Here is a 26376-nt window from a genome sequence, read left to right on the forward strand (position 1 = left end):
TAAAAGGGCATATAATTTTTTTGAGAAATAAGATTGAGGATGTAGTTCAAGAAAGCAAGTTGGTATGTAATAAATTTTTTGGATTGCTGGAACCAATTGTCAAGGAAGAAGAAAAAGAATTTGAGATTAAATAGTTAGATAATACAGAAGATTTGTAAATTGATGTTGAATAGTTTGTATAGAATGTAGAGAAGATGGCTCAAAACAAGGAAAAAAGACAGAGATAGTCACCATTGAGGATAAAACTCCTAAAGTGACTCAAGTGTCAACCAAGCCAAAGGAGGTAGTATATGTTAAGTCAATAATGGAGACCAAGCTCCAAAATCTATTAAAGACATATTGATTGATACATCCAATCTAGTATTAGCTCAAATCAATGAATATCCTAAGGTTGGAGAGAAAGAAATAGAGCAATGGGTAACTATAACACCTATTGTTACTATTGACTTTAATGACCAATTAAGATGAATGGAATAAAAGATTTTGGTCATAGATATCGAGGAATAGAGTGGATCGATAATTGAATAGAAGAACAGTGAAGAGCCTAATAAGGTTGATCAAACTACAAAGGATCAGAATGATGAGAAAAATTAACAAGTAGATAATTCTACTATTGGTGAGATCCAAGCACCAATCGTAGGACCTCTTATAGAGGGTAATAAGGAGATAGAGAAAGTGAGTGTTATAATGACTGAGGTACAGGGTCAAAAGTAGGAAGAAATAAAGAAAGGATTGAGTGTATAACTCTATACATAATTTGAGACTAAAGAAGGAGGTACACCTAAACACCAAGTGACTGTGACTCAGAAGGAGTCAGTCTTAGCAAGCATGGATGTTAGTGGACAAAATGTGCCACCAAGATCAAGTGTTGATATTTCATCACACTCACTTCAGCTATCAATACTGAGCAGTAGTACTTGAAATAATAAATTATTGAAGAAGAAATCAAGGTCACCTAGCAAGCTAATAACTTTGGATGAAAATTTTACATTAACAATCTGACATTTGAATAGATGCAAATTTTGCAAGATCTGTTAGCAAGAAAAACCAAATAGGAAGAAATACAAAGAGAGCTACAACAAATGCAAGTGCTATAGTACATCAAATATATTTTCCTTGAAGTATTTGATGTGGACAATCTTGATGAGAATGCTCCTGTAATAGCTCAATTAGTTCATATTATGGAGAAGATGAATAAAGATGATGTGGGTGCAAATGAAAAGCTAATGTAGTGGAGTTCCAGAAGATTTGAGAAGAAAGTCATTGAAAAGGTCTCCACTAAGATTGCAATAAGGGAAGTACATTTGTCAAGTTTAATCACTATTGCAGAAGATGTAGTAAAGAATATTCTTTCTTTGTAAAAAATGTTGTGTGATGTTGAATTCTTTACAAAGGAGGATGAAGGTTTTATTGATAGGCAACAACATTTGCAAGCATCAACAAGTTCATTAAACATGGACCCTAGTTCTAGTTTAAATTATTTTAATAAATTAATTTTTCCCAAGGGAAATTAGCCAACCTAGTGGCTAATGATGGAAGAATAAGGGCTAAACTTGTCTCTATTCAAACAATTTTGTTACTTCATTTAGAGGTTATGTAGAGAGAGTTTATAACAGCCAAGGAGGTAACACAAACTGATCCAAATCTCTCAATGGGTAAAAGTTTAATTGATATAGTTATGATGCTAGAGATTAAGAATCAGTTGTTAGAATTAGTCATAAGTGGTTGGGATCATGAACTCATTGTGATTATCTAGCTTCACATACCATTTTTGGATAAGTATGGTTTGACCCCTACACCCAATAGCATAAGTGACAAAAGCAAGGGGGAAATATGTCATGATGAGGACGTGAACACAGAAAATTAATATAGGTATTATTTATTTTGGGAAATGTATGTATGGGGATGTGAGTACATGTATTATTAGTCTTTGAACATTTTTTTTCAAATTAATTATGTAAATATCATGTATGTATGTTGTACATTTTGAAGTCTTTATGAATACCAAGCAATAGTCTAAGGGGGAGAACTATTTTTTGATTTTTGAGATGTAATGTTGAATCATGATAAAGTATTTTGCAACTAATGTCAAAGGGAGAGATTGTTGATTTGTATAGTTTTTTGTTTATTAGTGTCAAATAATTAGTCATTTATTTGGTAGAGTTGGTTGGTCAGCCATCCTACTAAGGCCAGGAAATGTATTTAGAATTGTTCATATTGTATTTATGGCTGAGCAATTCTTATTGTTGAAAAATTATATGCTCATCGAGTGCTCCTATACATGTCGAGTGTTGAAAAGTCGAGGGGTAGCATGAAGAACTAGTCATGACTGAGCATCAAAGTGTTCATATGCAAGTGAACCAGTTATAACATATTTTTTTGGAATTGCAAAAACAATGAGGTAAATAGTTTTTGGCCGACTTATTGCATGTTTTAATGAGCGAGAGTAATTATAGAGTTGATTACGCATTTTGAGATAGACCATTGATCCCTATTCAAGGTACTTAACCAATTAGAAAAATGAAAGGTTTAAGCAACAAAAGGGAGAAATCTAGATCATTGATCTTAATCTAGAACCTTCTCTAGTTGGCTATATAAGGAGGATCTGGACCCTAATTTTAATTTGGTTAGAGTGTATGTGCAACAAGTGAGATTTGGATGTCTAAGAAGAGTTTGAAGGTGAAGCAAGGAAAAATAACCAAGTAGAGTAGTAAAGCATTGAACAAAGTTATATTAGATCAGAGAAGGATCAAATAGTGGAAATCAGAGAAGGATCAAATAGTGGAAAGTGGATCAAGCATTAAAGTGCTAATGAAAGGATTGTTAATTTGAATTAGTAAAGGTCTACCGTAAATAATAAAATAAGAGGAGACACATAATATTAATTATAGAGGAGATAAATTATTATCTAAGATAAGACCAATTTTAAATATTAGTTTAAATTAATTAATAAATGAGGAAACATTTTTTAAGATATATAAAGGTCTAACACATTTATATTAATTCTAAATTAATTAAAGGTCCAATGAGATGAAATAAATTATTTAAATGGAGGAAAAATTAAAGATAAATGTAAATAAATGATAGAATCACATTAAATGGGTACTAAACCTTAATTAAGATGGAGTGCTTCCAATTTAAGGTGGTACATGTTAAAGTCATATTCACATTGGGCTTATTTTATCAAATAAACTTAGAGTCATCAACCTCTATCCTTGGGGAGGCACCCTCAAATTTATGAGAATGGAAAGCACTAGAGCTTCAATTCCTTTTCCTAGTAGAGTCACCAAAAATATGTTGGTTAACACATTTTTCCTCCATAAAATACCTTCATAAATAACTCCCAAATTCCCCAAAATAAGAGGCAAACCACAACCAATAGTTGAGTAACTTGCAAATTTTATAAGTAAGCTCACTTTGAAATATGATAAGAAGGTACAACTCCCTTCGTATGGTTTGTAGTGAATAATTATGACTTTAAATAGAAGGTACAAAAGGCTATTGGAAATGTGGAATACTAAGAGAGGTGGTGAATCAGTGTTCCACAAACCTTTTCTCAATTATGGATATTATTAATTATCTTTAAATTTGCATAGATGATCAAAATGAAAAGAAAACATTAGCATAACATAATGCAACTCATAACACCATTATTTGTTAACTATAGAAACCCTGGCCAAGGGAAAAGACCAGTGGGGATGACACCCACAAAATGATCCACTAATAAAAAGTATCTTGTAAGAGATATTAACCTTGTTAGGAGTCTATTACATCCTCTATAGTATATATGTCCTTGTTAGAGGACTAGGCCTTGTTAGAAGCCTCAACCCTATTAGGATTTGGTATTACAATACTAGGAAGTGCAAGATGAGCTCACTTCTCAAACATGCATGCACAACTTTACAATGCTATCAATAGAGATAGATACAAAACCTTATATAGTGTTGATATCTTTAATACATGATTTTCCTTATTAGTTGCTTCTTCAAAACTATACACATAGTTATTCTTCTCTACTCTATCATTAAATTCACTTTTATATTAATCACATAAAGTGCACATATAAATATTATATATTTATAATACAATACCACACTTCGCTAAACATAATGTTCTCCTTTTATACCAAATGCTTTGTCATGTCAGTCTTGCTACTTGATACTTTTCTAAATATTATGAATAATATTTTATCATGTGAAGATTAACATCTAAGTTGTCATCCCAACATTTTCAAGTAATTATTTTGGCAAACCAAAATAATTCCTTAACCAATATACCATTATAATGGCTTTAACTCTATTTTGTCTAGTCAAACTGTACTTAGTAAATTCACCATAACTTATTTCATACATAACATTAATCACTTTTACCGACATGCTATATGAAGTCCATACTACCTTCCAATAAGTGTGCATAAGCTCAAGTGTCTCCAATGAACTGTGATGAACAAAATAATTTGACTGTACAATAATTGTTTGAAATGTACTTTGACAATTTTTGGATTTTTGTACTTCAAACTTATCCTTTCATTTTTCCATCTCAAAATAACCTATATGTTTCCATAAATGACAACCCTAACATACTACCCTAGCCAAACTTTCAACAAAGGCAAACAAATGTTCACCCATCAAAATGGGATGAATGTAATTTTAGATACAATAGACTTAGAGATAAATGAATAAATGATCAGCAAACCACTTACATAGTTTTCCCTATTACAAAATATCAAAAAGATAAATTTAGTATTTATTTTTGCATATACAAACATATGTAACAAATAAATTCCATAGCATACATATACTTAGCTTAATGAGACAAAAACATATCTGAAAATATGAATGAGGTAATTGGTAGATTAATTTCATTAAGGATTTTTTTTAATTGGTAAATGACTGAAGCCTTATATTATATTAGATAAACAAAAAAGATTACCAAATTATTCATTTTGATAGGCACTAGTAGGAAAGAATGGAGTAAGAAAACCTCCAGTCTTGCCCGAGACCGAAGTCCTATATTATACAAATAATAAAAGGGGCATTCTCTAGTTAGAATATAAGTTAAAAATAATAACGTAATGCTCAAATGAAAAGTAGAGCAGCATGAAGCATCCAAGATGAAGGGACCAACAAGCACCAAAAAAGTGGGTAGTCAACTAGGAGGAACAAGAAACCTACTGAAGGAAGAATAAAACTGTAGCAAAAATTTCTAAGAACCAAAGGGGTAAGAAGCACAAGTTATACTGAAAAAGATAGTAGCCAATATCTAATTTGGATAGACTTTCAAATGATAGTGTTTCATTCAAGTTCTAAATGTAAAATAAGGAGAAATACCAAATTATGTCAATGGGATAACTAGAATGTTCTTCACTAAACAAATGTATTAGTTATGACTCTTAGTTAATTTTAATAATTATCCCAATTTGGATTTACTTTGATATAATGGTGCCTGTTAATAGTCTTTTCTGATTTTGTGATTAACTTGATTAATTGATTTACAGTTAATTGTTATTTTTAGATAATATGTGTAAGACTATTAGTAGTGTTTGAGAGACCCATACAAGTCTCAACACCCCTTATAGTTTTAAATGTCATAGATTGAGAAAACAAGGTGAAACATAAGAATGCTAAAACAAAATCTAACCTACAAGTGAGCAGTAATATGGTCAAAAAAAAAAACTACAAATGAGTGTTGGTAAAGTAAAACTTTTGTAGATTTAATAAAATTTGAGTGAAAAAAATTAAACTAATCTGAGAACCAAATCTGGTATCCAAGTATAGACACGAAGGACAATTCCAAACAAAGGGGCCAAGTCGAAAACCCAAATCGGTCAAAAAATAAACACACATTAGATAAAGGATATACTATTAACTTAAACAGTATATTTACATAAGAGAGAAAGCCATAATCCACCAAGTACTGAGGATGCCCTATTCTTAATATAATCTACTCACTACTTAGGGAAAATTTAGTAAGCCTGAACCTAATATAACTCAAAAGTTATTCATCTAGACCCACTCCCAAAGCTTCATAGAGAGAGGGAGTAAGGGTCACCATACTAAGAAAAAACAAAAAAAACCATCATCACCATGCCCAAGATCCCAATTTTTCTTCAGGAGTCTTCTTACCAAAAACCATGATGATTTCTGAGGCTTCCTTGATTTTTTTTTCCCTAGAACCAGGGGGAACTCATAGGCATTTCTCATCCTACTAGATTTGTCAAAGTTAGGGAGGCAGAACTCAACAACATCTAGGTCAGAGAAGTCCACATCTAGGTGGATATAAGCATCAAAGGCCTACAAATAATTCATGAGCCACTCCATCATAGGATCCTCTTTGATGCCTCTCCATCGCAACATAAATTGCACACTAACTTCCATTCTGGGTCATTCTTGGAAGAAGAGAATATTATCTCTGACAACCAAACAAGGGCTCCCAGGGACAATTACAAGTTTGAAACTACTTGGTTGGTGAGCCATGTAGGCTTCTGGCTGTAGAACAAGAATTAGTATGCAAAGAACATTAACAAATAAAGTAAACATTCACAAACCAAAAACTAAATTCACATATATGCTTAGACAAAGAAAGAAAAAAAGAAGTGCAAACCTCACAAGAGAAAACACTCCATGCTTTCTTGATTCTGTAGATGTGTCCTTTTGTTGTGGATGTATGCTCAAGATTCTCAAAAGCTGCTTCAATGGAGATGGGTAATGGAAAATTGGTAGCTTTGTGAGCTCTCAATTTGACATTATAAGGGTATGGTTGATGGCTTTGGTTTTCAAAATAGCATGGTAACTTTAGCTCAAAGATTGTTGATGAAATGGCTTGGGATGGGATTCAATTTATAGGCTAAGGGGTAGAGGGATGGAGGGCTTAGATGCAAGGATGGATGAAGGCTTAAGGAGGGCTAGGATGCACTCAAAGGAGAGCACATGGATTGAGCTTGTTTAGCACCAATGGGAAGGTGACACTTGTCACAAGGAGGATGAGTGTGAGAGGGTAGGGTAAAGGGTTGGTTAAAGGCATGATGAGTGGGGTTGAGTATGTAAGAGGGATGTAAGAGGAATGAGTGTGGAAGAGGGAAGAGTGTGGAAGATGGGTGTAAGAGTCATGAGTGGGCTTGTAAGAGTCTTTTATGTTTTGTAAGAGCACTCATGACTTAGTGATTGGGCTTTTTGAGGGGAGACTTTGGTTTGGATTAGGAAAGTTTTAAACTTCTTTAAGGAATGTGACAACATTAGGGGGTGGATTAGGCTTGGGTTTAGGATTAGATTAGGGATGTTAGAGATGTGCAAGTGGATGGCATTAATGAGGGTGGGTGAGTTAGTGGCTAAGCTTGGTTAGTATGGGTGGATGGGGTGGATTAGGCTAAATGGAGGATTAGAGATAGATTAGGGGTTTTTGAATTTGAGGATTTCATTTATCAAATAGATTTATTTAATAAATGGGGATTTTTGGAATTAGATAGAAGAATAGGATTTAATTGATAAATAATAGATTATTTGATTTATCAATTAGGACTATAGATGATTAATTAAATTAATCAACTAGGGGATGACAAAGGATTAATTAAATAGAAATTTAATTAATAATGCCCTTTTTAGATAACTAAATAGGATTACTAAAATAGTGTAATCAAATTTAGGTGTCTACATTTTTCCCCTCTTTGACATAGTGTTGAGACAACACTATTTCAAAGAAGTTTGAATGAAGACGACACGAGAAAGATGTTTTAGCAACAAGGTTGTCCCAGTCTCAGATAAGAAGAGGAGAGACTAGACTTAGATGATGCCCCCTCAAGAAGGCGACGGGGAGAGAAATGAGGCTCGAAAACTTCTTGAAAAGTACAAGATATTGAGATGAGCTAAGACACCGGTTGGCAAAGAGAAGGGGCTAAATTAGCTCAAACTCTAACTACGAGAGAATGATAAAGGGAAATCAGAGGCACACAAGTAAAGCAAGCTTAAGACTTTCCAGGATTGGGGGGGGAGATGGAGGATCAGAGCACTATAAAAGGAATCCATGGTAGGGAGATGGATGATAGAATGATAAAGCTGATGCAAGAAGATTTCAAATAGTCAGATTGGCGGAAGATGGGTTTCAGAGATCCCTAGGACTAGGATTGTGGATCTCGAAAGATGAGGCTTGGTGGGTTGATTTGATTGGTGGATCCCTAAGACTAGGATTGTGGATCCCTAAAGCTAAGCGTGAGGAGTGATTCAAAGAGATACTGATTAATAAGCTGGGATAGGTGTTGGATATGGATGGGGGATAATGGAGATGAAGGGAATCCATTGAAGCTTTTTGAGCGGGGGGATACTTCAAAGAGAAGTACCACCATGTAGTTGAGCACTTCTATAGGACTGTTGGTTAATTGCCAGGGTTACCAAGAACATCAAGGCCTTTTTACCAACCGTCTAGAGGACTGACGAACTGACTCAAAACAAACACACAAGGATTGCCCCAGTATCACACATGAATCCCAGAGGAAGCAGCGTGGAAATGACACTAGGTAACCCACAAGAAGAAAAAGAAAACAAGCAAAAGACCAGATCAAGACCTTATGCTCTAATTGCCCCATTCGCAGCATACCATGATATGGAAGATCGTGGCAACCTTGAGGAGGGAACAAGGAGATTGCTTTGAAAAGATATTTCAAGACCCAAAAGGGAAGATCCCAAATCAAAAGAAAGCGAAAATCCAAAAGAGAACTATTTGCCAACGAGATGGGTAGGACGAGGTACTAACGAACCAAGATCAGACATGAGGAAAGCTATATCCTGCAAGGACCTATTGGAGAGCACCTAAGCTGATGGATCGGGATGAGTAATGCATCTGGCAAGCTGAACTAAGAAGGATAACACTTTGGTGACATGAGATCTAGCTAAAGGATGCATCGGAATAGCTAACCAAGGTGTCCAATGTGTGCAAGATGTTGACCAAGGATGAACTAACACAAAAGCCAGATAGATACAATGATACTAAGCTAAAGAGGATGTACAAGCTAACGAACCAAGATATGTTACAAATGTACAAGTTTGTTCATGTTTTGTTTTTTTGTGAGATGGAAATGTTTGTGAAGGATGGGATGTCTATAATAGTTGATAGGTGGATAGGTAGATGGTTTGTGAAAAGCTTAAGGAAAATGGGATTCTGTGTGTGCATGTGATAGGATACAAGCTAGGATACAAGATTATTTACAAGCTGGAATATGGTACAAGCTTTGGACAAGATTCAGATATATACAAGGTATGGTACAAGATTTACAAGGTATAATACAAGCTTTGGTACAAGATTTACAAGATGTACAGGAGGTATTTACAAGCTCCATCAGATTTTGGATATTTGATTGGAACACCAAGGGAACAAGCAGGTGTTTTATGGGATGGTGGGTGAATGGATGAGGGATAGGATAGTGATAGATAATGGATTAGTCTTTAATACACAAGGTGCCTGAATTACCAAGTTTTCACCAAGGTACCTGTCCAAGGCGCTTGAATTGCCAAGTTTTCACCATTGGACGCTTATTTCTCTTTACTTTTTTTTTTTTTTTTGTATTTTTCAAAAGTTGGGTATACCAAGGATCTTCAAGCATAGAACTTCTTGAGATGAATGATGTTAGTGGGATCATTCAAGAGTTCTCCTTCTGGTGTAGATAATTGATAGGCTCTGGAGCCAAAGGAGGCAGTAACTACATAGGGACCAAGCCATGTAGGTTCAAACTTGCCTTTCTTTTCTCGATCTGCTTGGACTTCATATTTTCTTTGAGGACCATGTCACCTGGCTGAAAGTGTCGTGGGAGCACCTTCTTGTTGAAATTCCTTTTGAGACGAGTTTGATAGACTGTGAGATGGTCATAGGCTTGTTGTCTCTTCTCGTCTAAGAGATCTAGCTGGGTGAGTCGAGCTACTCTGTATTCTTCATCTGAGATTTTCCCTCGCAAAGATATGCATAGTGAGGGAAGTTCAACTTCTATAGGTAATACTGCTTTGGCACCATAGACTAGGGAGTATGGAGTTGTGCCTGTGGATGTATGGAAGGAAGTTCGATAGGCCCATAGAGCTGGATTTATTTGAAGGTGCCAATCACGGCCGGAATCATTGACAACTTTCTTTAGGATTTTGAGGAGGGTTTTATTAGTTGCCTCTGCCTGGCCGTTACCTTGTGGGAAATATGGGCTAGAAAAGCGGTGATGGATGCGGAGGGAAGTGCATAATTCTTCCATGTTGAGATTTTCAAAGTTACCTCCGTGGTCAGTGAAGATGGTGGATGGGATGCCGAAGCGGCAAACAATGTGGTACAAGATGAACTTGGAGACTTGAACTCCTGTAGTTGAGACTAGGGGGACTGCTTCCACCCACTTAGTGAAATAGTCTGTAGCTGTTATTATCCATTTATGTCCATCAGATGAGAGGGGTGTGATAGTTCCAACTAGATCAAGGCCCCAACAAGTGAAAGGCCAAGGTGGTGCAATAGGTTGTAGATCTTGTGCTGGAGCGTGCACAAGATTTGCATGTTGCTGACATGGGAGACACTTTCTGACAAAGTCACAAGAGTCTTCTTCAATGGTAGGCCAATAGTAGCCTGCTCTAAGGATTTGTCGTGCTAGGACAATACCACTCGTGTGGGCACCGCAAAGTCTAGAATGTACTTCTTTTAATGCCATCACGGCCTCATTTTCATCTAAACATCGAGAGAGAGTATCGTGATAACCCCGACGATATAGGGTATTGGCTATGATAACATAGCGGGATGATTTTCGGATGAGGTTCTAGCGTTGGGTATGTGTGAGGTGAGGGGATATGATACCATCGTTAAGGTAAGCGTGAATTTCATGGTACCAAGGGGATTGGGGACCAACCAAGATACAAACATGGTTTGAATCCTCATTCGCATAGGCAGGTGTGAGGAGCTGCTCAACTAAAAACTCATACTGCGTAGCTTCTTGGGGAATTTCCAAGAGCGAGCTGATAGTGGCCATGGCATCTACTGCCTTGTTCTGCATTTGAGGCACTTGTGTAAATTGAAGCTTTGTAAAATGTTGGGTCAGCAGATCAACTAGCTCTTTGTAGGGTAATAGCTTTTCATCTTTGGTTTGATATTCATTTAAGACTTGTTTGATGATGAGCGGGGAATCGCCAAAGATTTCTAACTCAGTGATATTCCATTCAGTAGCTATCTTTAACCCTGCTACAAGAGCTTCATATTCTGCTATATTATTGGTGCTGGGGAATTGTAGCTTGAAGGCTTTTGGAATATAATCTCCTTGAGGTGTAACTAATAATATTCCTGCCCCTGATCCATGAGATGTGTATGAGCCATCAAAATAAAGCTTCCATGAGGTTTTTTCTTTAATTAGGCAGATATGCTCGTCTAGGAATTCTATGAGCAAAGGATATGCATCTACTAGAGGTGCATCAGCTAGGTGATCTGCTATAGCTTGCCCTTTGATTACCTTTCTGTCCACGTACTGGATGTCAAACTCACTTAGTAGCATAACCCATTTGGCCAAACGGCCTATAAGTGTTGTTCTAGAGAGCATATACTTGAGAGGGTCAATCTTGGAGACTAGTTGGATGGTATGACTTAGCATGTAGTGGTGAAGCTTTTGAGTTGAGAAAATAACTGCCAAACAAGCTTTTTCCATAGGAGTGTAATTGAGTTCATAACCAACTAGGGTTCTACTGATATAGTAGATGGCTCTCTCTCTGCTATAATCATCATGTTGTGCTAGAAGTGCCCCTAGGGTAGTAGGTGTTGCTGATATATACAAGATCAAGGGACGACCAGGAACTGGTGAAACCAAGATAGGGGGATTGGTGAGATACTGTTTGAGCTGATCGAAGCTGCGCTGACATAAAATATCCCACTTGAAGTTCTCATTTTTCTTTAGCAAGTGTGAAAATGGTGTACACTTATCTGCAAGTTGGGAGATGAAGCGCTGGACAGATTGAAGTTTTCCCTGAAGAGAGCGAAGCTGTCGCAGTGTCTGGGGAGGAGGCATGTCTAAGATAGCCTTGACCTTTTTGGGGTCAATCTCTATATCCCGTTTAGAAACTATGAAGCCTAGAAGCTTTCCAGATGTGACCCCAAAGACACACTTCTTGGGATTTAGCATGAGATGATATTGGGCCAACCTATCAAAGACTTTTTCCAGGTCAGCAAGATGATCCATGAAGGTGTCAGATTTAACTAGGATATCATCCACATAATCTTCCAAAATGCTATGGATAAGATCATGGAAAATGGCTGTCATAGCTCTTTGATAGGTAGCCCCAGCATTCTTTAGGCCAAAAGGCATCATGGTGTAGCAAAAGGTTCCCTAAGGGGTAGTGAATGTCGTCTTATGCTGGTCCTCTTCTGCAATCTTGATCTGATTATACCCGGAAAATCCATCCATAAGGGACAAAATTTCGTGTCCATCTGTAAGATCTACAATCATATCTATGTTGGGCAAGGGAAAATCATCCGTTGGACAAGCTTTGTTAAGATCTCTAAAATCAGTGCAGATTCTGATGTCACCGGAAGGCTTAGTGACAGGGACCATGTTGGAGATCCATTCTGAGTAGTCAATAGGTCGGATAACCTTAGTAGCTAACATTCTTTCTAGTTTAGCTTTGACTAGTAATGCCACCTTGGGGTGCATTTTCTAACAGGCTTGATCTTTGGATCGACTGCAAGATGATGAACTACAAGCTTTGGATCAAGTTCTGGCATGTCCTAATATGACCATGCAAATCGGCCAATGTTCTCTCGTAAAACCTCAAAGAGGAGGTCAGCTTGGTCTTGTGATAGGGATGCAGCAATGTGAACAATTCTAGGGATCTCTGAAGAACTAATGTTGACTTCTCTAGTATCCTCTATTAGAATAGAAGACACCTTTGGTCAATTTTCTTGAGGAGGCAATACTAAATCCTCATGTTCTGCTTGTGGCTCTAGATTTTCTTGCTGAGGGGTTCTCTTCGCTACCTTAGCTAGTCCCAGATTTACCTTAGTTTCAGTTTTTGGGAAATGGTGTCATGGTAATGGCTCTGTCAAATGGTTAAGGACACACATTCTCAAACTTGAATGTCTTTGGATCATTCCCTTCTTGTATGGCTTTCAGAGCTATCTTCATTTGCTCCCACTCTGAATTGATAGGTGATGGTTGGGATGCCCCCAATGTAGGAGTGCCTTGAGGTAGGTATGTGCTAGATGGGGCCACTGAATATGGATGGCTGTGAGGGATTTTCTGATAGGGATTGTACATTGTTTGGGCAGCTGCATGGTGGATGATGGGTTGTTGAGGGGGAGGTGGTGCATATTGCTGCATGTGCTGCGAGGCTTGCTGTTGATATGGGATTTGAGGTTGGGATTGAGGAACATAAGATGGCTGTGGGATAAATGGATTGATTTGTGGAGGTAAGGTATAAGACAGTTGTGAGGCTTGGGAAAAGGATCAGAGGGCTTGTGGGGTTTGACCAATATATGTGGGTTGTGCCCTCATTTGGGATGGTATCTGCAAATAATTGGTGGTTGGCTGGGGTGGTGGATTACCTCCTAGAAGTGGCATTGAAAAGTAGTTGGTAATTGGAGGTAATGGATTAGTTGGTGGTGGAGGTGGTGGGAATTGAAATCTTGGGAATGGAACTGATGGGGTTTGATAGCTTTGTGGCTGGATTTGGAAGCTTGGTAGAGTGGTGGTGGGAGTTGGGGTCACTTGGGAGCTTGGTAGAAGATTGGCAGTAGCTTGTGGGATTTGATAGCTTTGTGGAGTGAAGGTAGTAGCTTGTGGATTTGTGGCTGGTGGTATTGAGCTCCCAAGACCTAATGGAAATGATGGGATTGTGCTTTGGGCTGTGGTGAACAAGCTAGGGGCGATGAAAGGTTGATTACTTGGCCCCATGGGTGACATCCCTGTTGTATATTACTGAGGTTGGCCAAAGATGCTAGCACTGATTTGGGAGATGGGTGGATTTGGAAGGCTGGGTTGGGGAGCAGCAACAATAGTGAAGGGAGTGAACAGTGAGGTGTTTTGGGTAAAGGGGGTTTGGAGCAGAGAGGTATGAACCAAGGATGGAGTGGTGGTGGCTGGGTTGGCTTGCGGCATGGAGATTTCAACTTGGGTGGATGATGGTATGTTTGGGTCTGTTGGGTCATATGGATTGGCTGGAGGCTCTTCTTTTGGAATATATTGAGGATAATTTGGATCATAAGAGCCTATGGGTGGTGGCAGCTGCCCAAACAACGGGTGAGATGGATCTGATAATGGAGGGGGTCTTCCAAAGTCAAAGGTTCCTACATTGTCCCTTCGAAAATTTACCATGATTGGCTCTTTGTTTTTGTCTATAATGGCGTTTACCAATACTGCATTTCCTGGTTGGTTCATGAAAGCTTCAATGTCAGTAGGTGATGACATAGCTGGCTCTAGGCTGAAGGATGACTGAGTGCTCAAGGGGGGTGAGGATGTTCAATCCAAATGATAGGGCTCCATTGTTTCTTTCTTCTTGGCTAAGCGAGTGACGAGTGGCATGAAAAATGCTCCTAGGGATGAGATGCAATAATGCTGATGGATGCAAAAGGGGGAAGGCTTTTCTATGCAAATGATTTCCTAGGTTGAGGCAAAGCTATATGAAAAAACCTAAGGAGGATTGGGTTGGGGATTCTAACTTCAAAGATATGTTGTCAAAGCACAAAAGGTTTGCTTTCCTATGTGCAAGCTTGGTGGTGATTGTGTCAACTTAAGGATAGACTGATGATCCTTTAGGAAGAACACGAGATTTACCACTTGTGGATCCCAACCTTTAGCTCAAGGTGATGAGGGATAACAAGTGACAAAGCTAGATTACCCTAGACAAAGCTCTGTCAAAGGGATAACCTTGGTGAGATTGGTGGATTTGGAAGATTTTAGGAATGGCAAACTTTTAGCAAGGTGACAACAATTTTGAAAGCTTAGATGTGCAGATTTTCGATTACTGGCTAGATGGTATGATTCTAAATGAGATGGATGAGCTAATAATGCTTAAGGGGATAACCTAAGATGGTTGGCTTTTCTTCAAAGATGACTCTAAAGTGAAGCTTATCCAAGAAGATTTGGAGAAACAAGGGTGTCTAATCATAGAAATCATGCCTAGTTGGTAAGGCATAAGTAGGATTAACTCTTGGATGTTGGCTAAATTTGATGGTACACTCTAACCAGGCCTCTTGAAGTGCTTCGTCGGTAGCTTTGTCCTCTACTTTGTGGAGTTTGGAAATTCGTGGGCTTGGTGTTATTTCTTTTCTCTTGGCTGAAAGTTCTTGGTATGCTAGAGATGGCTTGAGTTTGACCTTGTGAAACTTCTGTTTGGGTTTGGGTTGTTCTGACATAAATTCCTTAATTTGCTTGGCTTTGGGAAAAATCTCAGTTGTTTTGCTTCAACTTGTTCAACTTCCAAAATAAGCAGTGACTACACTAAGTGTGCCCTAAGCTAGGATTGACCAAGTTTGGCAAACATTCATTCAACAAGTAAAATAAAAACAAGCAATAGATAGGAACACCCAGATAGAAGTTTGTGGTTCTCAAAATGTGATACTTGCGCCAAGGAGTGTGTATGTTCTACAAATGTTTCGATCAGTCACTCCAAACACATTAACATCTTAGATGGTTTTCTGCAAGGCTGACAATTAGTTTAGCTAGGGAGTCCTCGATATATGCAAGGTACGTGAGGCCCAAATCTGTAGATGAGACCAAAAGGATGTCACACAGTCGAGAGGAGCGGTAACCCACTTCTCCTCTTTCACTTCTCAAGGGTATAAAGTTCCTTGAGGCTTAGCCCAAATGACAAAATCTTGATCCCAAGAGAGGTGTCTTTCGATTCACCTCTCGATTCTTATACTCCGTCGGAACGCTGGAGTTGAGGTCGTCCAAGGGGTGATGAAATCCCCAAGAAGGCCTCCTAAAAAGAAACAAGATTTTGGATCCTAATCTTATGCACGCAAGATGGCCTCGAAAGACGACAAGGGGAGAGAAGACTTGGATGACCTTGGGCTAAAAAAACACGCTCGTTCTTTTACCAACTGACTCTTATGTGTGCTAATCTAGACTTTGCAAGCACTCATGTTTAAGAGACAATGTTCAATTCCAACTTGAAGTGCCAACAAAAGTAAATCGATCAAAGAATGCAAACAATAAGAAGAGCTAGGGTCAACAAAAGCAAACTCGCACGCCCGGAGGCCCTCCACGTCAAGTATCGATTAATTTTCTTTAAGGCATTCAAGATTGAGAGTGAGTTTGTTTTAAGCCTAAAACAAAAGTGTGTGAGATTCGATTTCAAGCGCGCGCCCGGAGGCTCTCCACGTCAGTTGTTGTTCAATTTTAGTGCCCAAACTTGAAGTGTGAACGATTTAATCTAGAGTTTTGGCCATTTAAGAATTTTGATAAAGTTAAAGCAAACCTTCAAAGACCAAGTGAGTGAGTTAGATTGTGGAACATTTAACACCTTTTTCAAGTAGACCCATCCCCATAAATGGCGCTGAGATTGCAACCAATGGTTAATATTTGATGGGTGATTAGAAAACAGGTGAGTCCAAGGAACTACTCAAATTGATTTTTTTAAATTTGTATTTTAACTTAACAAAGTTTCTTAAATGTCCAAAAATCAAACTTTACCGAGATTGCATGTGGAAAAGAGATTTGTTTTGTTCAATTTTAGAAGCTCCAAATGAAGTGTTTGATATTGCAATGGTTAATTGATCCTTGGCATTCAAGATTGGATTTGTTTTTTTAAGCATGCATTCCAAGGAAAGTTGATTTTAATCCATGACATTCAAGAGTGTGTTTTGAACAACATTCATTCAATGGAAAATGTGTTTAACCATTCAAGTTCATTTTTTTAGCAACATGCATTCAAAGACAAATGGTTAAACATTCAAGTTCATTTTTTAGCAACATGAAAACTTGCAAGAAACATAGTTAGTGGTTCCATATGTGCTCCAACCTGCAATGAGACAAAAAAAAAAAAAAAAAGCAATTTAGTTAGTTAGCCAAAATCTTCAAAAATGAGAGCTTAACTATGGGAAAAAAATTTTTAACTTTTTTTGTTGTTTTTTCTACGCTGAAAGCAATTTTAGTTAGTTAGCCAAAATCTTCCAAAATATGAAGACGCTGAAATACAGAGATGCTAGTATTCGAAGACGACAGAACAGATTTGCGGCGCAGAAAACAGGTGACAAGCAGAGACGCCGATTTGTGCAGATGCAGATTTTTGCAGATGACGATTTGGATTGGCGGTGGTGGAGACGTCGATTTGCACAGACGCGGATTTTTGCAGACGTCGATTTGTGCAGACGCGGATTTTCGCAGACGTCGATTTGCGCAGACGCAGATTTTCGCAGACAGAATAGGTTGCAGACGTCAAAACTGCGCGAAAAAAGTTGAAAAATGTGAATTTTTTTCCGATGGTATTTCTTCTTCCTAAGTGCGTTCTTTAACCTGCAAAAACAAGCAAAACACCCTCACAACACACTCAAACAACAAATAATATTATATGGTTAGAAAAAATGACATATAGATGAAAATAGATGATTAAATGACCCATAGTGGGGTCCCACCGGGCGTTCCAAAATGTAGAACAAGAATTAGTATGCAAAGAACATTAACAAATAAAGTAAACATTCACAAACCAAAAACTAAATTCACATATATGCTTAGATAAAGAAAGAAAACAAGAAGTGCAAACCTCACAAGAGAAAACACTCCATGCTTTCTTGATTCTGTAGATGTGTCCTTTTGTTGTGGATGTATGCTCAAGATGCTCAAAAATTGCTTCAATGGAGATGGGTAATGGAAAATTGGTAGCTTTGTGAGCTCTCAATTTGGCATTATAAGGGTATGGTTGATGGCTTTGGTTTTCAAAATAGCATGGTAACTTTAGCTCAAAGATTGTTGATGAAATGGCTTGGGATGGGATTCAATTTATAGGCTAAGGGGTAGAGGGATGGAGGGCTTAGATGCAAGGATGGATGAAGGCTTAAGGAGGGCTAGGATGCACTCAAAGGAGAGCACATGGATTGTGCTTGTTTAGCACCAATGGGAAGGTGACACTTGTCACAAGGAGGATGAGTGTGAGAGGGTAGGGTAAAGGGTTGGTTAAAGGCATGATGAGTGGGGTTGAGTATGTAAGAGGGATGTAAGAGGAATGAGTGTGGAAGAGGGAAGAGTGTGGAAGATGGGTGTAAGAGTCATGAGTGGGCTTGTAAGAGTCTTTTATGTTTTGTAAGAGCACTCATGACTTAGTGGTTGGGCTTTTTGAGGGGAGACTTTGGTTTGGATTAGGAAAGTTTTAAACTTGTTTAAGGAATGTGACAACATTAGGGGGTGGATTAGGCTTGGGTTTAGGATTAGATTAGGGATGTTAGAGATGTGCAAGTGGATGGCATTAATGAGGGTGGGTGAGTTAGTGGCTAAGCTTGGTTAGTATGGGTGGATGGGGTGGATTAGGCTAAATGGAGGATTAGAGATAGATTAGGGGTTTTTGAATTTGAGGATTTCATTTATCAAATAGATTTATTTAATAAATGGGGATTTTTGGAATTAGATAGAAGAATAGAATTTAATTGATAAATAATAGATTATTTGATTTATCAATTAGGACTATAGATGATTAATTAAATTAATCAACTAGGGGATGACAAAGGATTAATTAAATAGAAATTTAATTAATAATGCCCTTTTTAGATAACTAAATAGGATTACTAAAATAGTGTAATCAAATTTAGGTGTCTACACTAGCAACAAGATTTTAATTTTCTCGTCGATACTAAAGACCAAAGTCTAACTATATCCCATTTCTCTACTTATAGTAGAGTCTAATTATATCCCATTTCTCTACTTTAGCCCTAGCTAGGCATCCAATCCATATCCCCAGGATGTCACTATTATTATGCCATGAATAGTCATAGTTAAAGACACCTTCACCCATAACTCTACTAATAACAACCCTACTCATGTTGTCTATGGGCCTAAGCAACCAGTTCCATCTCTTGGGTTCAACTATACCATGAAAGGCCATGGTTCGAATTTCAAAGGCATGACACAAAAAAAATATTGGTATCCATGAAGGGGACAACTCAAAACCAAAATTAAATGAGATGGGAGGATTGCGAAGAGAAATGAACCCGATTTGTATTTATAGAATTACAGAAGGGAAGAATCTAGAAAATCAGGTGGTGACACTATTTTCATGCAACTAGATGATTATTCATCCACTCGAAATCATAATTAAAATAATGCCTATGATCCTGATATCTCTGGGTAGTAGATTCATATGTGCAAAAATACATGAGTAGAGATTTGCACTAATAGGGATAATCATGTATCCAAGTGTCAAGGGAGATTGCAATAGAGGAATAGATCTTATGATATTTATCCCTTACTAACTATAATTAAACATTAGTATGTTTTCTCCATCTATACCTTTATTTGCTAAAAAGTCAGCTTCAGTATTGCCTTCTCTAAATATATGTGTAAATCTTACTTCTTCAAATTTTTCCAATAGTCTAATGGGTTTTTCTAGTCTAGAGTTTAAAATTCAATTAAGAGTTCTTTCATTCCTAAGTGCATTTAGGACAACTTGTGAATCTCCTTCAATTATAATTTTCTTGATTTTTAGGCTAATAAAAAGTTGTAGTCCTCCATCTACTACTTCTAGTTCTACCATATTGTTAGAGACTATTCCTAGAGGCTTAGCTCTTCTATGAGCCAAATTCCTTATTCCTCCCTAATTATACACCCTATTCCTTCTTTTTTGGGATTACCTCTAGAAGCTCTATCAAAATTGAGTTTCTTCCAACCTTTTGGTGGAGGTTCCTATTTGCATTCTTTTCTAGGTACACTATTTCTTCTTTTATAAATGAGGGGTGGATTGATTAGATGTTTCCAATTCTTTTTAATTTTGGCATCCCATTTGGAGAAGGAGCCTTCTTCTTTTGATGTTTTCCTAAGATTGCAATTTATAACTCTACAATGCTAGCCTCAATTTTATTGTAAAGAGATGGTAGATTGATTTCTTCATTCTTAAAGATTCATCTATTTCTTTCCTTCCATATCTCCCAAACTAGGATTGCTGGAGTGATATTCCAGAGTTTTCCCTAAACTTTATTATTTTCTTTGGCCACCCTATGAAATGTTCTTGCCATTTTTCTAGTAGAGGAGCTATCAAATTTAGTTTGGATTTGAGCCATAACCAATGTTTCTTTGCAAATTTTCATTGGTATAGAAGATGCTCTATAGTTCCTAATTCTTCTTTATAGAGAGTACATCTTGATGGACCTTCAAATCCCATTTTCCTAATTCTATCCATTGTTAGGATTCTCTTTTGGGAGGTTGCCCATAGAAAGATACCTACCTTTGGAAGACTTGTTGGATCCCAACGGAGGTTTACTAGGATGTTTATTGCTTCCCATCTTTGTGAATTTGTAATTTGGTTGTATTCCTCCTTTACTTTATAGATTCCATCTTTAGCAGTTGCCCAGGTAAGTTTTTCCTCCCTATTTTTGAAGTTAATTGGTGCTCTCTAAGGATATTTTCTAGGATCTCCTGATCTACATGATTAAGACCACAATTTTCTAAGGATTTCCATTTCTAGGTTGTTTCTTTATTAGATTGGTCCAGTTGAATACAATCTTCTATCTTAGTACCCCAAATCATTTGTAAGTGATCTTTTGCATTGTGGGTTAAATCAAAATGGTCGACGAGGGGATACCCATTCTAGGAATCTTCCCAGAATAGACCTTTATCTCCTTTCCCTAAATCCCATTTCGTATATTTAGTGACTAAGGGGCGACATTTTAATAAAAATTTCTATGTTGTAGAGCCTCTAGGAGGGTTCCTAGTTCTAAATAGTGATGTACTATCCAATGAATTTAGATATTTTTTATGCAGAATTCTAGCCCATTTGTTGTCTCTTTCTTGATATATTCTCCATACTTTTTTTGTACCTAATGCTTCAGTCTACCAATCTAGATTTTTATTCCTAGTCCCCCTACTTCTTTTGGCCTACATATTTTTTCCCATCTTATTAATGTTGTCTTCTTCTTATCTTCTATGCCTTTCCAGAAGAAGTTTCTTAATTTCTTTTCAATTTTCTGATTAATATTCTTAGGTAGTTGTGAACATGATAGTTGATAAGTAGGTATGGTTGATAGAACAACTTTGATTTTTTGTTGCTTTCCCAACTTTGGTTTGCCATTTTCCTTTCCAAGCTTCTGTCTAATTATCCATTTTATCCAATGCATGCTCTCAGCCTTGATTGTTTCTATTTCCTTTATCCAAATATATTCCCAGATATTTAGAAGGGAAGGTACCTTTTTTATATCCTAGTTCATTGCATATATATTCTTCTCTATCTATTGTTGTGTTTAGGAAAAATATTTCACATTTCTTTGCATTGATTTTTTGACCTAAAGCTTTTGTATAATTTTTTAGGATTGTTTTAATATAGTCTGTCTCTTTTTTAGTGCTTTCTCTAGCTAGTATTGTATCATTAGTGAATTGTTGATGTTGGTATTAGCCAACTTTAAAGTGACCTTTATACCTTTAATTTTTTTTTGAAGTTGTGCTATTTTGATTAATCTGCCAAGGGTTTCTGCCATGATGATGAATAGAAAGGGAGAGATAGGATCACCTTGTCGGAGCCCCATAGATATACTAAAAACTCCTTCTAGAGTTCTATTTATAAGAAGCAAGATTTTTGGGGTAGAGATGCACTAAAAAATGATATTGATACATTGATTTGAGAATTTGAATGCTTAGATTATTTTACGTATGAATCTCCAATCTACTTTATCATATGCTTTTTGTATATCTAGTTTTAATAACATACATGCTTCTTTATTCTTTGTTGTTGAGTGTATTGTTTCTTGAATGATTGATATGCCATCTAGAATAGATCTCCTAGGTACAAATCCTATTTTTTCTTCTGATATTAATTTGGGAAGATGTTTTTTAAGTCTATTTACTAAAGATTTTGAGAAGATTTTATAGATAGTATTATTAGTTTGTGGTGATTGATTAGGGAATTATTGTACATACTTCATAAATTCTGTTGGGTTCAGGGCATCGGCCCAAAAAGAAAATTTGGGCTACTATTTGCCAATGGCTAATATTCACCAATTGGCTATTGTTTATATTCACCAATTTATTACTGACATGTTGTAACTAATTTTAACCCTAAAGTAGAAAAAATACTTGTATAAAAAGGCTTGGAGTTAGGGACTGTTTCATAAGGTGTGATACAAAAATTGGTTCTTGCGGCGATATTGAGCTGTAAGGGATTATAGATTGTAATCAGGTTGTAATCACTGGATTGTAATAATATTGGACTTGCTATTTGGTGGACATAGCCCAGGGATTGGGTGAACCACATTAAATCTTGGTGTCTTGTGTTCTTTTCTATGTAATCTATTATTTTCTGATATTGTTTATATTTGCATATAATTATTACTTCTGTCTATGGTTAAATCCTCACAAGTATTGCAAAGAGTGATAGGTCTGAAGTCACCTAGTTCTTCAACCTTATTTTTTTTTGGGATTAGAGTAAGGAATGTGTGATTGATTTTTGCTAAAAATGTTCCCCAATTTCTTGATGCTTCAATTGCTTTCCACAAGTCTACTCCTATTATTTTCCAACATTTTTGGAAGAAGAAAGCTTGGAATTCATCTTGTCCTGGTGATTTTTTTGGGTTAATATTAAAAAAAGTGGTTTTGATTTCTTGCAATGTAAATGGTTTATTAAGGGATTTATTATCTTTTTTTGTAATAACCATAGGTATTGCTTTCAGTATTTCCTCTTGTTCTATTCTGTTAGAAGTTTCATAATTATTAAGGATATCTTTGAAATAATCTACAAAAGTTTCTGCTACTTTATTTGGATTATCTGTTAACTCACCTTGTGAGTTTTTGATTTTTTGTTATATTGTTATGGGCTCTATGTTGTAGGGTGCTTGTATGAAATTATTTGGTGTTGTGATCTCCTTCTGCCATCCATTTGTCCCTGAATTTTTGTTTCTAATACACCTCTTCTTTAGCTAAAATTTCTTCTTGTTTTAATAGGTCTTCTTTTTCTTGCTGATAAATTTCATTGTTCATTTCTTTTTTGATAACTTCTTTGTTTAAATTTTCCAATTTTTCTTCTATATCTAACTTTTCTTTAAATGTATTTTTGAATTCTAATTTATTTCATTTTGAAATCTTTTCTTTTATCATTTTTAGTTTGGATATGAAACAAAACATTTTAGAGCCCTAAATTTGCTCTTCTTGCTACCAATTTTTTATATTATTCATGAATTTTTTGTCAATAAACCACAATTTTTCACATTTAAATGGGTTTCTGGTAGGTTTTGAAAGTTCCTTGATTTCAATTTTTATCGAAAAGTGATATGAGCCTACTATTGGTAGAATTTCTACATTGATTTCTCTTTCTAGACTACTTAGATATCCTTTAAAAGAGAATCTGTCCAGTCTTTTTGCTATGTAGCTAAAGTCTTTCCTTATGTTATTCCATGTGTATACTCCATTTTTTGTTGGAATATCTATAAGAGAATTTCTTTCTGTCTATTCTCCGAAATTTTCTATTGCTCTTGATATTGTCTGAATCCCTCTATATTTTTCATCTCTTTTTAATATTGCATTAAAATCTCCTCTAATGATAATGTTTTCATTTTGTAGTGTGCTAAAAAATGTATTGATCTCATTCCATACTACTAATTTGTCTGTTGTTAGTGTAGGCCCATAGAAATTTATTACTATAATATAGAGATTATTTATTGTACTCAAGACTCTCCTTCCCATCAAATTAGAATTTGAGGTTATAATTCTAGGTTGATTTGGAAGTGATTCCATATTATTCATAATCGTCCTGACGCACCATGGGATTTATTGAATTCTTATTTCCAAATTCCTAGTTTTTCTCCTAACTTAATACCTGCTTTGTTTAATTTTGTTTCTTGAATTAATAGAATTTATGTTTCAAATAGTGTTAGATTATGCTTCAATAAATGTTTCTTGCTAGGGGCATTTAGACCCCTAACATTCCATGTAGTAATTCTCATTGGTCCTTGGGAAGGTTCTTCCCCTTCCTGCCTTGTAGAATTTCTTTGATCTTAGTTTGTTCCTTTGCTTGTCTTGCTGCCTCCCTAAGCTCCTTGAGTGATTTTTGTCCTCATTTCTTCTTTTTTTCCATAGTTAGGTGTCTTCAGCCCTTCCTGATTAATGGATATAACCAATTTTTCCAAATTTAGTTGATTTCTTACCCTTTCTGCAATTTATATTCTTCTGTTTCCTGATCATCCTTAGTTAAAAGTTCTTTAATTAGTTGGTTGTTTATTGGATATTCTTCCACTTCTATATTTTTTCCCTCACCCTCTATTCTATCTTTTTTTGGTCCTTCTTCCTAGTTGGAATTATCCACAATGGTTCCAAATTCTTCCCCATGTTGAATAGTCTTCTCTTTGATATTCCTATTCTTCTCCTTGCTTGCTTATTTGTTTGTTGTTCTATTCTATTTCTCTAAATATTTTTTCTATCTCTACTAGTATCAATAACTCTGTCTCTCCTCTGCCTTCTATCCTACTTGTCTCTTCCTTATCCAAATCAAACATATCCTTCCTATTGCTCAGTGTTTGCTAGAATTTTTAACTTTTCTTCTATGATTTTTTCCTGATGGTATCATTACTCCATTAGACTGATTTTGCTAGCTAGATATTAGGGCTCTAATCATTTTTCTCCAGTGGTTCTTCTTTGTTCCTTATTTGATTTTGTTCTTGATTCACCTCTTCCTCTAATTCCTTTGCTATGTTGGTCTCTATTTATGACTGTTTGTTGCAATTTTCTTCATTCTATCCCATATTTGTCTCTTCTCCTAATGGTTTTAACTTTATATTTCCTCCTTTTTCTATTTCCTTTTCTGAATCTGACCTCAAGGTTGCCTTACCTTTATGTTCTATATGATTACTATCTACTATGATAAATTGGTCTTCCAGATCATCCTGTAGGAGTAGTACCTCATGGGAAAGCATATTTAATTTTTTAACATTGATCTCCATCTCTTCTAGTGTTTCCTTTTCTATTCTGCAGTCTTTACAATTTCTATATTTTTCTATTGAATGTTGGTAATCCGTATTTGTCTTCCATGTATATTCTATATCTTCTTCTCTTCTTGAATTTTCCTTTTAATCCTCCTGAATGACCTGTGTTTCCTTCAGGTCTTGGTTTCCTTTGTTCTCTGATTTTCTTTTCTCCCTATTTTCTTCTACCTTTTCCTCCCTTTTCCTAATTGTCCTTAATACTTTCTTTAAGTTATTCTTGATGTTTATGCTATTAAAGTTTGTTCCTATAATTTTATTTATTTCTCCTATATATTTAGTAAAGGTTAATTTATATATAGATCTGTTTATTATGATTTTTCTATTTATGGATTCACTTTGTTATGTTTTTACTAAGAATCTTATGACTCTGAATCCTATTAAAGTTCCTAGAGATTGCCCTATTCTTCTTATTATGTTGATGTCATTTAATTGTGATAGAATGTTTGCACATTCTGGCCATTTAATTTCTTGTTTCTATTTATTATAGTTTTTATTAAAATTGGGCTACCATGCTAAAAAATTAATAGGACGCCCTTTGTAAGAACAATTGGATATTTCTAATAGTGCATTCCTAAATTTAATATCCAGACATTGTAGATACCAATATTGATTTACATGAGGAGTTATGTTACTTACCTTTGCTCCACAGATTTTTGCTAGGTTCCATTGTAGATTGGTTCTGTATTTTGTTGGACCATTCCATATTGTATAGATGCCTAGATCAGAGCATTCCTGCCATTTTGCTTCACTATAATTTTTGCTGATGATAATTGTTTCAATGTTTTCAACACTATTAGTTTTTCTTTTGTTAGGGTTTTTAACTTCATTTATTTAAATCAAATTGCTTTTTCTGATGTGGGGGAATATACACTAGTATTGGGGATGTCTTGATTGATCTATCAGTAGGGCTTTTCAGTATAGACACAAATGATTTATGCTTTTCTGCTAGGACTTGTGACTGAATTGGATATGGCTTCAAAGATCCTAGAGGTATATTATTAGGTTCTAAGACCTAGATGGGTTGAGATATTTGAATACTTTTCTTTCTTTGATTTGAAGTAGACTTATTATGTTTACCTTCTCCAATCTTCCACTCATGATCATTGTTTCTATTTTGGTTTTTATGAATGACTGCATTTTGTTCTGCGTGAAGCTTGTTATTTTTCTTGGATCACAGAAAGTGTATTAAATTGATTTTTGATATGCAAAGCACTTTGTCCTATCGTTTGATGTTGATTCATCGTATAGTCTAAAGGAGGTTTGTATTTAAGATTAATC

Source organism: Cupressus sempervirens, chromosome 11 (genome assembly GCF_028749045.1).
Source record: "Cupressus sempervirens isolate cs-2001-9-10 chromosome 11, ASM2874904v1, whole genome shotgun sequence".
In the NCBI taxonomy this organism is placed as follows: Eukaryota; Viridiplantae; Streptophyta; class Pinopsida; order Cupressales; family Cupressaceae; genus Cupressus; species Cupressus sempervirens.